This window comes from Microtus ochrogaster, chromosome 2 (assembly GCF_000317375.1).
Source record: "Microtus ochrogaster isolate Prairie Vole_2 chromosome 2, MicOch1.0, whole genome shotgun sequence".
Taxonomy (NCBI): domain Eukaryota; kingdom Metazoa; phylum Chordata; class Mammalia; order Rodentia; family Cricetidae; genus Microtus; species Microtus ochrogaster.
Genome location: NC_022010.1, coordinates 96068874 through 96080410, shown reverse-complemented (window position 1 = coordinate 96080410; position 11537 = coordinate 96068874).

The window sequence follows — 11537 nt, the reverse complement described above, 5'->3', positions numbered from 1 at the left end:
CTCCTTCTGCTCCTGATTTGGACCTTGAGATTTCTGTCCGGTGCTCCAATGTGGGTCCCTGTCTCTGTCTCCTTTCATCGCCTGATGAAGGTTAAGATCTGAGGGATAAAGAAGTCTACTCACACAGGTTCCATCTGTCCATGCTTCTTTATTCTTCTTCGTTCAATTCCTCTTCATCCTTGAACTCTCTTGTTCTCTCTTGTTTCACTGTTACAAATGTTCCTCATAATATATACCCTAAAACTAGCGAATCCCCAGCCCTAGCAGGTTCCAGGGCAGGAATTCTTTTGTCCTATAAAAAATCAGATAAGGGTTTTCATACACACACACACACACAGAGAGAGAGAGAGAGAGAGAGAGAGAGAGAGAGAGAGAGAGAGAGAGAGAGATCTGTGGCTGCAGTGATGGGAGCGGCTAGTGCACATCTAGTGAACTCTTTAATGAAGAAAGTTAAGAAAGGAATTAAATCATCAGGGAATCCTGTAGGGGGAAGGCTAGTGCACATTTTGAGGTGATTAGTAAAGAGCTTATTTTCAGTGTGCTGCTTTTTTCCTTTCCCAACATGCATAGATTCAGGTAACCAAGTAACCTACATGAACAGTCAGGGAGAAGCTATGACTTGTGATCAGATAGCACATATACCAGATGCTGCAGTTTCTACAGGCCTAGGTCTGAAGGTAGACTTACTACTCTAAGCAAAGAAGAGACCCAAAATTATCAGTTCTTGGGTAGGTTGTTATCAGTTATTCTGATCATGGGTGCTTTGGGATAAAACCAGAGCAGCAGCTTGGGCAAGAAGTAATTCTATGTCCTTAGGTATCTGTGAATATCTTACATGGAATACTCTTTCCTGGACTCTAAGCATTGACCAATCGCCTGCTAGGAAAGATAATTGCAGGAAAGAAGATCTCTTCATTTACCTAGGAGAGATCAACAGAGGCCTGACAGTGAGAAACTGTTTTCACAGGTAGCTAGGGGAAAATATTTCTGAAATCTGGGAATCAATTTCCAAATATGTACCAAGAAGGGAGTTAACTACAGAGAAAATCTACAGCAAATTTTGTTAGAAGACCCTATGTTATTTCTTACACATTTAGTTGACTTATTTGCTTTCAAATTGTATTGTGTTTTCAAACAGATAAAAGAATAACAAAGCATATGCATTTTATCAGTCTATATTTCTAAGGTTATTTCTTGTATTTGAAGCAGTGTTTCTTTTTCAAATATATTCACATATATTATATATTACATTTATATTACCTATTAGTCATGTAGCATACTACTCTTAATAAAAAAACTCTGAGGAATTCTGTTTATTAAAGCTCTAAGTTTGGGGGGGGGTAATAATTGTTTTCACTTAGGACACTGAAAACACAATTAATCAGTGGTATCTCCAGCTGGTCTATGGAACTGTCTTGGGGGAAGGGTTTCTTAATTATTCTATTCACCACTGTGTATTTGAGCAATATAAAGAAATCATAGAGGATTTGGGATGTAGCTCAGTTGGGAAACTGAGGTTGTTTCTCCAGAACTCACACGGAATGGGATTTCATCTTACCAACAGCATTACTTTCTGCTTAGGAAAATCCCATTCTTCTCATGATGACGCCCATGCTCATGGGATCTTTAAGTGGCGGGGCCATGAGATGTACATTTCCTGTTTCCTTTGATCAGGAAGAAGTTGTATGGTGTGTGTCCATTAGAGAATGTGAGCACACACAGACTAGTCTTTCTTCATCCTTAACTCTGCATCTGGTCCTCACAGAAACACTTTAGGAACATCTGGTAAAGAACCAAGGATACGTTCTTCAGTACTGACTTGGAAAACAGATACAGGTTTTCCATAGAAGCTATTCAAACATCTCCAAAAGCTTTAGACATAAACAGACTAGACTACAGGTCTGTTATTAAAGCTGATGTTAACAAGTTCTAACAGCTTTCTTCTTCACTACGCTCTTGTACACAGAACTGAAATGTTATTGTTTGGGACAGGTAGGACTGCTCTTCAGTGAGAAACACAGAACTAACCATCACAGTGTTTATTTGCATAGTTTCCTTATCCAAGGAGATCTAAATCTCTCCCAGGGCCATTAATTCTTTTAAAAAGCATTCCATGGAGGCAGTGAGCAGGTTCGGCTTGCCTAGTGTGGAAGAGGAAACTGAGGCATGGGTAGGGTTAATGTCCATTCATGTATGGAGATTTCTTGATGCAAGTTGATAACTGGGGTCACTGGCTCTTACTATCTGTTTGAATATTAACCAAGCAAACCAAAACTATTTCACGTGTTTATTCAACAACAGCACTGTTGGCAGTGTTAAAAATGGGGAGGTTTCTTTTTAAAGCCTGTGTCTTTTGTTAACAATGGATAGTTTCCATACTGAAGGAGTGTACTCTCACGCAACTATAGCCGAACTCAGGTTTACTTGAGTTTAGAGACCCCAGCACTGTTCTTTCTCTGATCTCTCTGGGTCCAGCAGGCATGTGTGTTTGGTACACTTTGTGAATATATAGCCTACAGAGTGTGGTATTGAGTCATGTCCTTAGCAGCGATTCTTCCCCTGAGACATTTGAAGCACCCTGGAGGCAGGCACTGTGCCTTCTTCATGACTCAGAACAGTGTCTATCTTGTGGTCATGTGGCAACCAAGTTTTGATGAGTTGATAAAAGAATAAGCAAGGAAATGTCTTAAAATAGTATTTACTACACACTGTTCATTACCAGGATTATTTATGATAATTAGCTATATAGCTGGAGAGTGGATTTGAGAGGTTTTGCTGTTGATTTTCCAGAAATGAAATCATTGGTTGAATTTACATTTTCTATACTGCCCTGATTTTGGCCAAAACAAACAAACAAACAACAAAAAACAAGACAACAACAAAAACAAGAAAATCACTGTAACTGTGATTTCAGCCCTAGAATTAAGGATGGCTACTTAGTTAGGGCTTCTGTAAATGTGATAAAGCTCCATTAGCAAAATCAGCTTGAGGAGGAAAGGGCTGGTCTCCCTTTATGACTCCCAGGTCACAGTCCATCACTGAGGAAACTCAGAGCAGGAACTGAAGGCAGATAGATACTTGGGGACAGGAAATAATGCCTAGACCATGGAAACACTGTTTACTGGCTTAGTGTTCACCACTTGCTCGCCCTGCTTTCCTTCTTTATACAAAAGACCATATAAGTAAACTTTCCTTATATTTCTAATTATAGAAGTGATTGTTCGATACAGCAGAGATTTGAAATAATTTGATTGACAGGTAAAGGAAGCAGAGATATAAATAGTACCTATGCAAATTTCTGTTTGTTTTCAAATAAAACCACCATTTCAAATTTCACCCTCTTTTTATTGCCTGTTCAGTGGAAGTCAAAAGCCTTAGATAATAGCTGGCTGATGTACCTGTCACTCATCATTGGAGCAGAAATTTCCTGTTCTTTCTGAGTTCACAGAAAATCACAACAAGGCAAATTGAGAAAGACAGGCTGATGTAGCCGAGACTCATATACCAGTAGCTTAATGTTCCTAAATGAAACTCTATTTCTGCCAACATCATACAATAATAATTTCAGTTGAAAAGCAGACAGTGAAAACTGACTTTCCAAGACATCAAGTGACTACCTCAGAGTGGCAGGGAGCGAACCTTCCTTCAATTAGACAATGCACAAGATACACATGCAAAAATTATTTCTAAAACTTGAAATGCAGAGCATAAAAATATTCTATTTAATTACTGATTATTCTGAGAATTATTTTCATTCTTATTAATTTAAAACAATGTTAATCAAAAGTTTGGCATTATATTGAAATTATTTGTTATTCAAAAAATATATTGCCCAGACTCCACACTTACCAAATATTGATATAAGACATAGGAGTGAGTCTTACGATAGCAAGACTAAGAAAAGTGGAGTTGGATAGCCAGAGAAGAGAAAGAAGATTAGACTAGGCAATAACTTTATAGTTGAGATAGTAGAAAATAAGGCAAAGCCACCTGTACTGGGGAAAGAACACAACAAGAATGACAATGACAGATCAGAATCAAGTAACCTGCAGTCATTTCCTTAGCTACAGTATGCTAGTTAGCAAGAGGCTGTCCAGAACGGAGGCACATATAGCCCAGCACTGACTTCACATTAGTTAAAAAGAGAGAGAGAGAGAAAGAATAAGAATAAGAGAGAGAGGGCTTCCACATGCCTAGCTTTATGAAAATACTTTGATTCAAGTCCCAACAGAACATCATTGTCTCTTATTGCCTCCTAGAACTTTGGGGCCCCAAATCTCTAGAATGAAGTAGAAACTAGAAGATTCCTCAGGCCTATTTTGTGTCTCATATTTCACACAGATGTTAGGTGAAAAGAAGCAATGCATGCACATTATCTGTTCCAAAGTTTTGACCTGGAGGCAGCCCCAGGGAGGCAGGACTAGCCAGTCTGGTCACACAAGAATGAAATAAAATACATTCATCATTGTGAGAGAGCAGTAGCCCGGCTGAAAATGCAAGACATTTCCAAAAGTCAGACAGATAACTGCATACAAGTTCACAAAGCAGAAGCCCTTAGGAAGGATCGACAAGGATCAGATAAGGGAAAAGATAAGGGGCAGAAACACTTGAGTGTGTACCAGAACCAGCTTTTCTGCTGCCTATGCTATATGCAGGCTCCAAGAGTGTTTTTTCTGAGGTATGCCCACTAAATAGAAGTTAGAAACTTCTTGAAGCATTTTTTTAATTTGTTTTTCTTTTATTCTTTTATTGTATTTTAATGATCTATGGGTAGGTTGCTTGCATTTGTCTGTACGAGTAATAGTGTATTTATATAGGTAAAAAAGTTACGTTGGCTCATAGAAGCAAATATACAACTGTCTTTTTTGTTGTTGTACGTACCAATCCCGGTTTCCACTTCCTTCCCTTCTCTCATTCCCTCCACCTTCCCTCCACCCCACCCCCTACAGATGCATTTTTTTAAACCTGAACAAAAATAAGACTTACTGCTGAGGTGAGCAACAAATTCATGATCCTAGATTTTTACATGGCACAATAAACCACTGTTTTCTGTTAGTGCTAGGATGCATTGGGAAGGTATCCTAGGTAAAGGTGTCTTTTATCCCTGTAAAGCCAGAGCCAGAGGACCCTGATAACTTGGGAAGATACAGAAACATGCCAAGTACTTCATCAGACAATCATTCGAAAAAGTTCTTCTACTTTCCTGGAAACCCTTCTGGTGGACATATGCACAGCAGGCTGGAAGAGTGACAGACTTATCTCTTTTGCACATGCATGGTCATGGGCTGATAGGGTTGCCATTACTTTTAGTGCCTTGGTTGACTAGAATGGGCTTAGTTAGCCTTGAAGCTTGCTCTGCTGTTGTGCAGTGTGTACTCAGGATGTGTTAAATTATAAAGATCAGAGAGATTTCTGCTCCACAGATAATTTTTCAGGATCGAAAACAGAGCATACTTGTTGAATGATTAGAAGCAATTAGAAGATATTTTATGGGGTATTTTCTTGAAATTCTTTACAAGGGTAGAATGCCTATAAATATTTGAAATAAGAGGTTGAACAACAACTTCTCATTTTCTCACATTCTTCTTGAAAATACATTAGTCCAATATGTTATAAGGTTTCCTACCCTTTTTTTTTTTAATAACTGAAAACCAAGAAAGCCATGCACGGCTTATTCCAATAATAGTCTTACCCAGTGTGGTCTGAGCTTGGTTTTAAGTAAGACACTTAATGTCTAACCCTATTAAAATTTGCAAACATTGGTTGCCTAAGGCAGACAGAATCTTAATTTGAATTTTAAGTGGAAAGTTAATTGTTTTGTAAATTAATCAGTAACTTGGCTTAGCTCTATTTGCCCTGTTAATTACTTTTTGCTGTCCTGTTAACTCCAATGTTACAAAAGAAAGTCATTTCTTGGATTCCCATATAAATTGTTTACCACTGGGATGTGTGTGCAGGTGTGCGCAAGTGTGTGCTTTCCAAAAACAGCCCTTTGTCTCATAACGGTTTGCCCTGTGATTTTTCATGTTGAGCAACAGCCTTTGGTCCTGTAAGGGAGACAACTTAGTTCTGATCATCCTACTCAAAGTACTATAGGAACTGACAGCAGGCAGAGCATCACTCACTCTAGACTCTGCTCTCCCAAAGCTTTATCTGCTGCACGAGGTGCATCGCTGCAGTGAAATAAGAATTGGTTTGCTGTAGTCCTGGGTCTACAGTCAGGGAAGAGCTTGACAGATGTTGAGTTCTACCAAGCCCGTTGGTTGTGAGGTTATAGGTCAGGCATTAAATACCTCAACCTTTGCTTTCTTTAGCTCTAGAACATAGCACTAGTTGTATTTAAAGGTTTCTGGAATGTCCAAATCATATAAATAATTAATCATAATATCACTCAATCACTCTCATTGTAAATATAAGTAAACATTATGAAGTAGGTTTGGATTAGCATAATATTAGCTAATGTTTCTCTAAAACATAATATTTTATGCCTATGTAAGTATGTTGAAAATATTCCTACAAAATTTGCATAGTATTTTTTTCTTTCTTTGCATTACTAATAAGATTTAAAGTTCCTATGAATTGCTCTAGATTGAGAATAGCATTTTAAGGTATATTTACTTGTTGGGATATTGTTCACTGCCTTATGCTACTCATTCTGGTACTAATTAGTTTCTCTGCCTGGCCAGAAATTCTGCTACCAACAACTCTTTCTCTACTTCTGAATCTGTGCAGACTCCATTGCACTTCTGCAATAGCAGAGATGGGCAATTATTTGGCCTTTTTTTAAATTAAGTTCAAAGTGGTACAGGATGCCGTTGTTAAATAACATAATAATGGTTTTGCTATTTTGTTTGGTCAATGATAGAAAGAAAGTTTCTAAATGAGTCACTAGAAACAAATCTTATTGGATATAAAGTCCCAAGTGTTGTCAAATTTCACCTGTGTTTTGAAATTCTTGTAAAACATAAAGAATAACCTAGTGCTCTGGAAAGCAAGACAAGAGGATTATGAATTCCATACCATATTGGATAATATAACAAGAATTTTTTTAAACAATCCAAAATGTAATACAAACAGAAAGGGGAGATTTTTCCTTCAAGTAGGGGCAATTGATACATAAAGCCATTCACTTCACTGTTATGAATTTTTTTAAATGTGTTTTAGTCAAATTTGCGTTAAGTGGTGAACAGTTCACTGAGTGTCGTAACGTGGAGTAAAGCAGAGGGCCTTTCCACCCTCTGGGAAGAAGGAAAGGCAAAGGCACTATGACCCCAGAGTGTAGTCTGCAGACTCTGTGTGCTCTGTGATAGTTCCCCAAACTGAACATTTTGTATAGAAGATTTAAAGATTTAAAACTTTTATAAACTAGATTTTTTTAAAAGAAAAAAGTGAGAAATCTGTTTCTTCATTAAATATGACCATGTACACTAGTACTTTTTAAAACGTGATTTTTGTGAAACTATTTTGTTTACTCATAAAATGATAAAAACCCATTAGTATACAAATCAAATCACTTTTGTGAGTAAATACATCTCGATACAAATATAAACACAAAGACTGATTCAGAGTCATAATTAAGTATCGGCATTGATATTTATAATTTTCTATATAGTTTTACTTTAACTTTATTAAGTTAAAATTTATTTTAATGCTATTTTTTTTAAGTTTTAAAGTTTAAAGTCATTCTTTAACTTTACTAAAGAATATGCTCTACTTTTAGGTGAACAATTGTTGAATTATATTACTATTTAAATAATTTGGGTGATACCTTTTAGGAGATCAGGAACTAAGGAGAAGAATTAAAAAATGGGTTTTAGAGGAGTGGAAATGTTGAAAATAAAGCACTTATACATAAGATCCTCAAAAATAATATTTAAATTAAAAACAAAAATTGTCAGACTTGAGGGAAATATGCAAATAGTTTCCCAGTGGTTTGCAGTTCCTGTGCTTTTTCAAACTACCATCTTTGCTGTGGACCTTGCCATGGGAGGTTCACAGTTTTAAAGCCTGGCTAACCTACAATACAGAAATAGAACAAAATCCCATGCCAACACTTTAAAAATTTCCCTTTTCTATTTTCTTCTGAGGGTCTAGTAGGCAATCAAGTGGGAAGGACATAGATTTCCCATTCCATTGTTGTATATAACTGTGTGCCTAATGATGAATGCAGTCTCTGTCAAGTCTAAACCTACCCAGCTCTAAAAAGAATCAAATACTCCTTGCATTTTATAGAAGCTTAAATGTGAGTAAAAGGATGTTAGAAACTATGAGAAAGAATAGTCCATATTATGAACAGTAAATTTTACTTACCCGCCCCCAGGAAAAAAAGTACAGATCTGTAGGATTGGGATGTTCCATGGTTTATTACAGATTATTAATATTATCATTATTTCATGGATTAGAGCAATCGATTCAGAACAAAGATAACACATTTTTAATAACCATCCCTGTTTGTAATCGGTAATCTTGTCCACTTGATAAGATTTAGAATCACATGAAAGCAAATCTCTGGGTAGGTCTAGCAGATATTATCAAGTACTGGGTTGACTGTGGTAGAAAGATCCATGTGAAATTGGGCAGTCTCATTTGATGAGCTAGCACCCAGGACTTAAACTCTCAAGATAAACATAGCTGAGGGCAATGTTCTTTCCATTCTGTTTCCATTCTGTGGTTGCTTGTGACCATTGTTTCCCAGCCTCCACTGCTCTGCCTTGACTATCCTGGTAGACTGTGTCTCCTGGAACTGTAAACTAAAGTAAATCCCTTTCCTTGAGTTGAGTTTTTTCATGTATTCTATTGCATAAGTGTGAAAATAATAACAATTACAAAACAATTACTACCCAGAAGGGGGAACTGTGGCCATGTAAAAATTGACCATAGGATTCTAAAGCCTTTGGAGGTGGTTTGTGGGAGAAATGTGGAAGAAGAAGAACTTTGAACTAGAACAGTCCTTCTGTTGCAGGCAGCGTTTACAGGGAGTCAGTGGGGGATCTTGGAAGACAATGATACTTAGGTAGAAGTCTCCCTTATGGGGTTTCAGAGGGGAATAGTCACTTTTTAAGAACTGGTTCAGGTTGGTCCATGGAATGTTCTAGCAGAGAACTTGGTTACCTTCTCCCCTTTTCTTGAGAACGTGAATGTTGTTGAGATTACCGACAGTATAGTGATCGGTTAGGTGGAGAGAATCTAAGGATGAGATGGTGTTCAGCTGCTGTCATGGTCACTGCTCACTGTCATGGTCATCCAGCTCTAACGTGAGAGGAGAACTGAGAGCAGGAAGTAAAAAACTGTAGCTTGGAAAGGGACGATGTGAAAGTTTAGTCTCAGGCAAGGGGAACATAGACCACAACGTACGTAACTGATGAAGGACTTGGTACTAATGAAGAGAATCCTGGTGCTCTTCACTGGGGCAAGAGGAAGATGCCTGGAGGGCAAAACTCCATCCACAGGAGGCTCTTTGAAGGACTGAATAACATGGAGAAAAGGAGCTGAACACGAAAAATTATTTCTTCTACTGTAGATAAAAAATTAACAGGTCGAGTCATGCCCCTGTTTCCATGACTTTCTCACCGAACCTTAACCGTTTTGGCTTTCTACTTCTCAGAAGAATGTTGAATACCCCTTTTCCACTGGAATCAACAGGTCTGTCTATGTGATTTTTGTCAAAGTATTGGAAATGGCTAAGGTACGAGAAAATTACTCTAATGGTCTATCCTGTCCCTTTAAGAGACAAGCCCCACCCACTCCCTCCTTCTGCTTCCAGTTTGAGCTCTCTCTTTCCATCTCTCTCTCTCTCAGAGGCAGCTTGTGCCTCTTTCCCTTATCCCCACTTCTCCCCTTCTCCTCCTCCTCCTCCTCCTCCTCCTCCTCCTCCTCCTCTCTCTCTCTCTCTCTCTCTCTCTCTCTCTCTCTCTCTCTCTCTCTCTCTGCTCTTCTCCCTTCTCCTCTTCCTCCCTTCTATAGGAAAGAGCTCCTTTTTAAGCATAACCACTAAAATAGGTCATTAAGATGTGGCAAACATGGAAGCCAGCTATTGGGGAATAAAACACAGAAGTGTCCATCAAAAAGGACAAGTGGGGTGTTAGTTCAAGAGACCATGAAGCCAAAACACAGTTCAATACTGAGAACGAAGAACAAAGAGACCAAATTATGTGTTCACTTAGTTTCTCAGGACAGAATGGTGAACCAAGTACAGCTAATTAACAGTGACCAACAGTTCACAATAAACACAGGCTGAAAACTATCCACACAAATAAATTTAGGAAACAATGGGGATTGGCAACTTTGTGGAAGCTAAATCAATGGTCATTTTCAAACAGAAAAAACTATTAGTAAGCTACGACTGAGGAGTGAGAGTACAGAAATAAAGACAACACAGAAAAGAGATTTCTGAGGGCAGTGTGTTTTCATTTGTGAAGAGAAACCATTTGTGTGCATTCGGTACTTGCCAGGGTTGAATTTAATTAGTAAATTTAAAACTACAGCCATAAGATCCAGCCATGACAAGTTCAATAGAGGCCTGAGTCTCAGTAGTTTACCCTGAGGCAATAGCTGGTTCTGACAAAGACCCCAAACTAAGACTACCCAGTCACCACCCAGGAACAGACCATCCAAAGGAAATCACTAATGTTCCAATATTCTAGATCGGATCACAAGCCAAAACACACCCATTGCCTTTACCAGGACACCCCTAGACAAATCTCAGCCTATCAAGGGTGCTAAACCTTAAAAACCTGTCACCCCACACCCTGCTAATGTAACTTTTTTGGTTTTAAATAGTGCTATCTCAAGGGGTGGGATACCTCTTCCTTTTGCCGTTGTTGTGCCAGTTGCTTTGATGAGATCCTTGCTCACAATAAACCTTGCTTTTGCATTTTGGTGAGTCAGTCTCCCTGGTGGTCTTTTAGGTTCCCCATGGACTGGGCACAATGTAGCGGCATAAATGAATGCAGGCAGATTGTAAAGAATATATACAGCTTTAATGAAGAAATAAACTTACAGGACCAAGGTTCCAGCGGAGCACAGGAAGCAGAAGGGGCTCCCTTGCAACCGATTTATAAGTAAACATTGGCCCGAGGCAAGCCCGCCCCCTAAGGGGCGGGCTAAACCCTACAGCACAACAACAACACTTAAATGAAGCCTCCGATGTAGTCTCTGGTAGTAAGTGGTTTTGTCTGGGAGTAAGGGTTCATGCCTGCCCCACATGTGTCCAACCTTTTGACACTGCAACACCTTGTTGTCTGTTACAAAGTTCATCTTTGAGAACCCTGCAATTGAGATACAAACAAATAAATAACAATAATAACAAAATAAAAAATCACAAACAACCTCATGTCCTATTACCATTTTGTGTTCTGAGTCTCACTCTGCAGAACTAAAATGGTTGCAAGTCGTCTCAGCATTCAGAAGGCCAAGACAGAAGGACAGACAAGAATTTCAGGTCAGTATGTCCCACATACTGAGACAATGGGGATGTTCTATTGGGAACTCACCAAGGCCACCTGGCCTGGGTCTGAAAAAGCCTGGGATAAAACCGG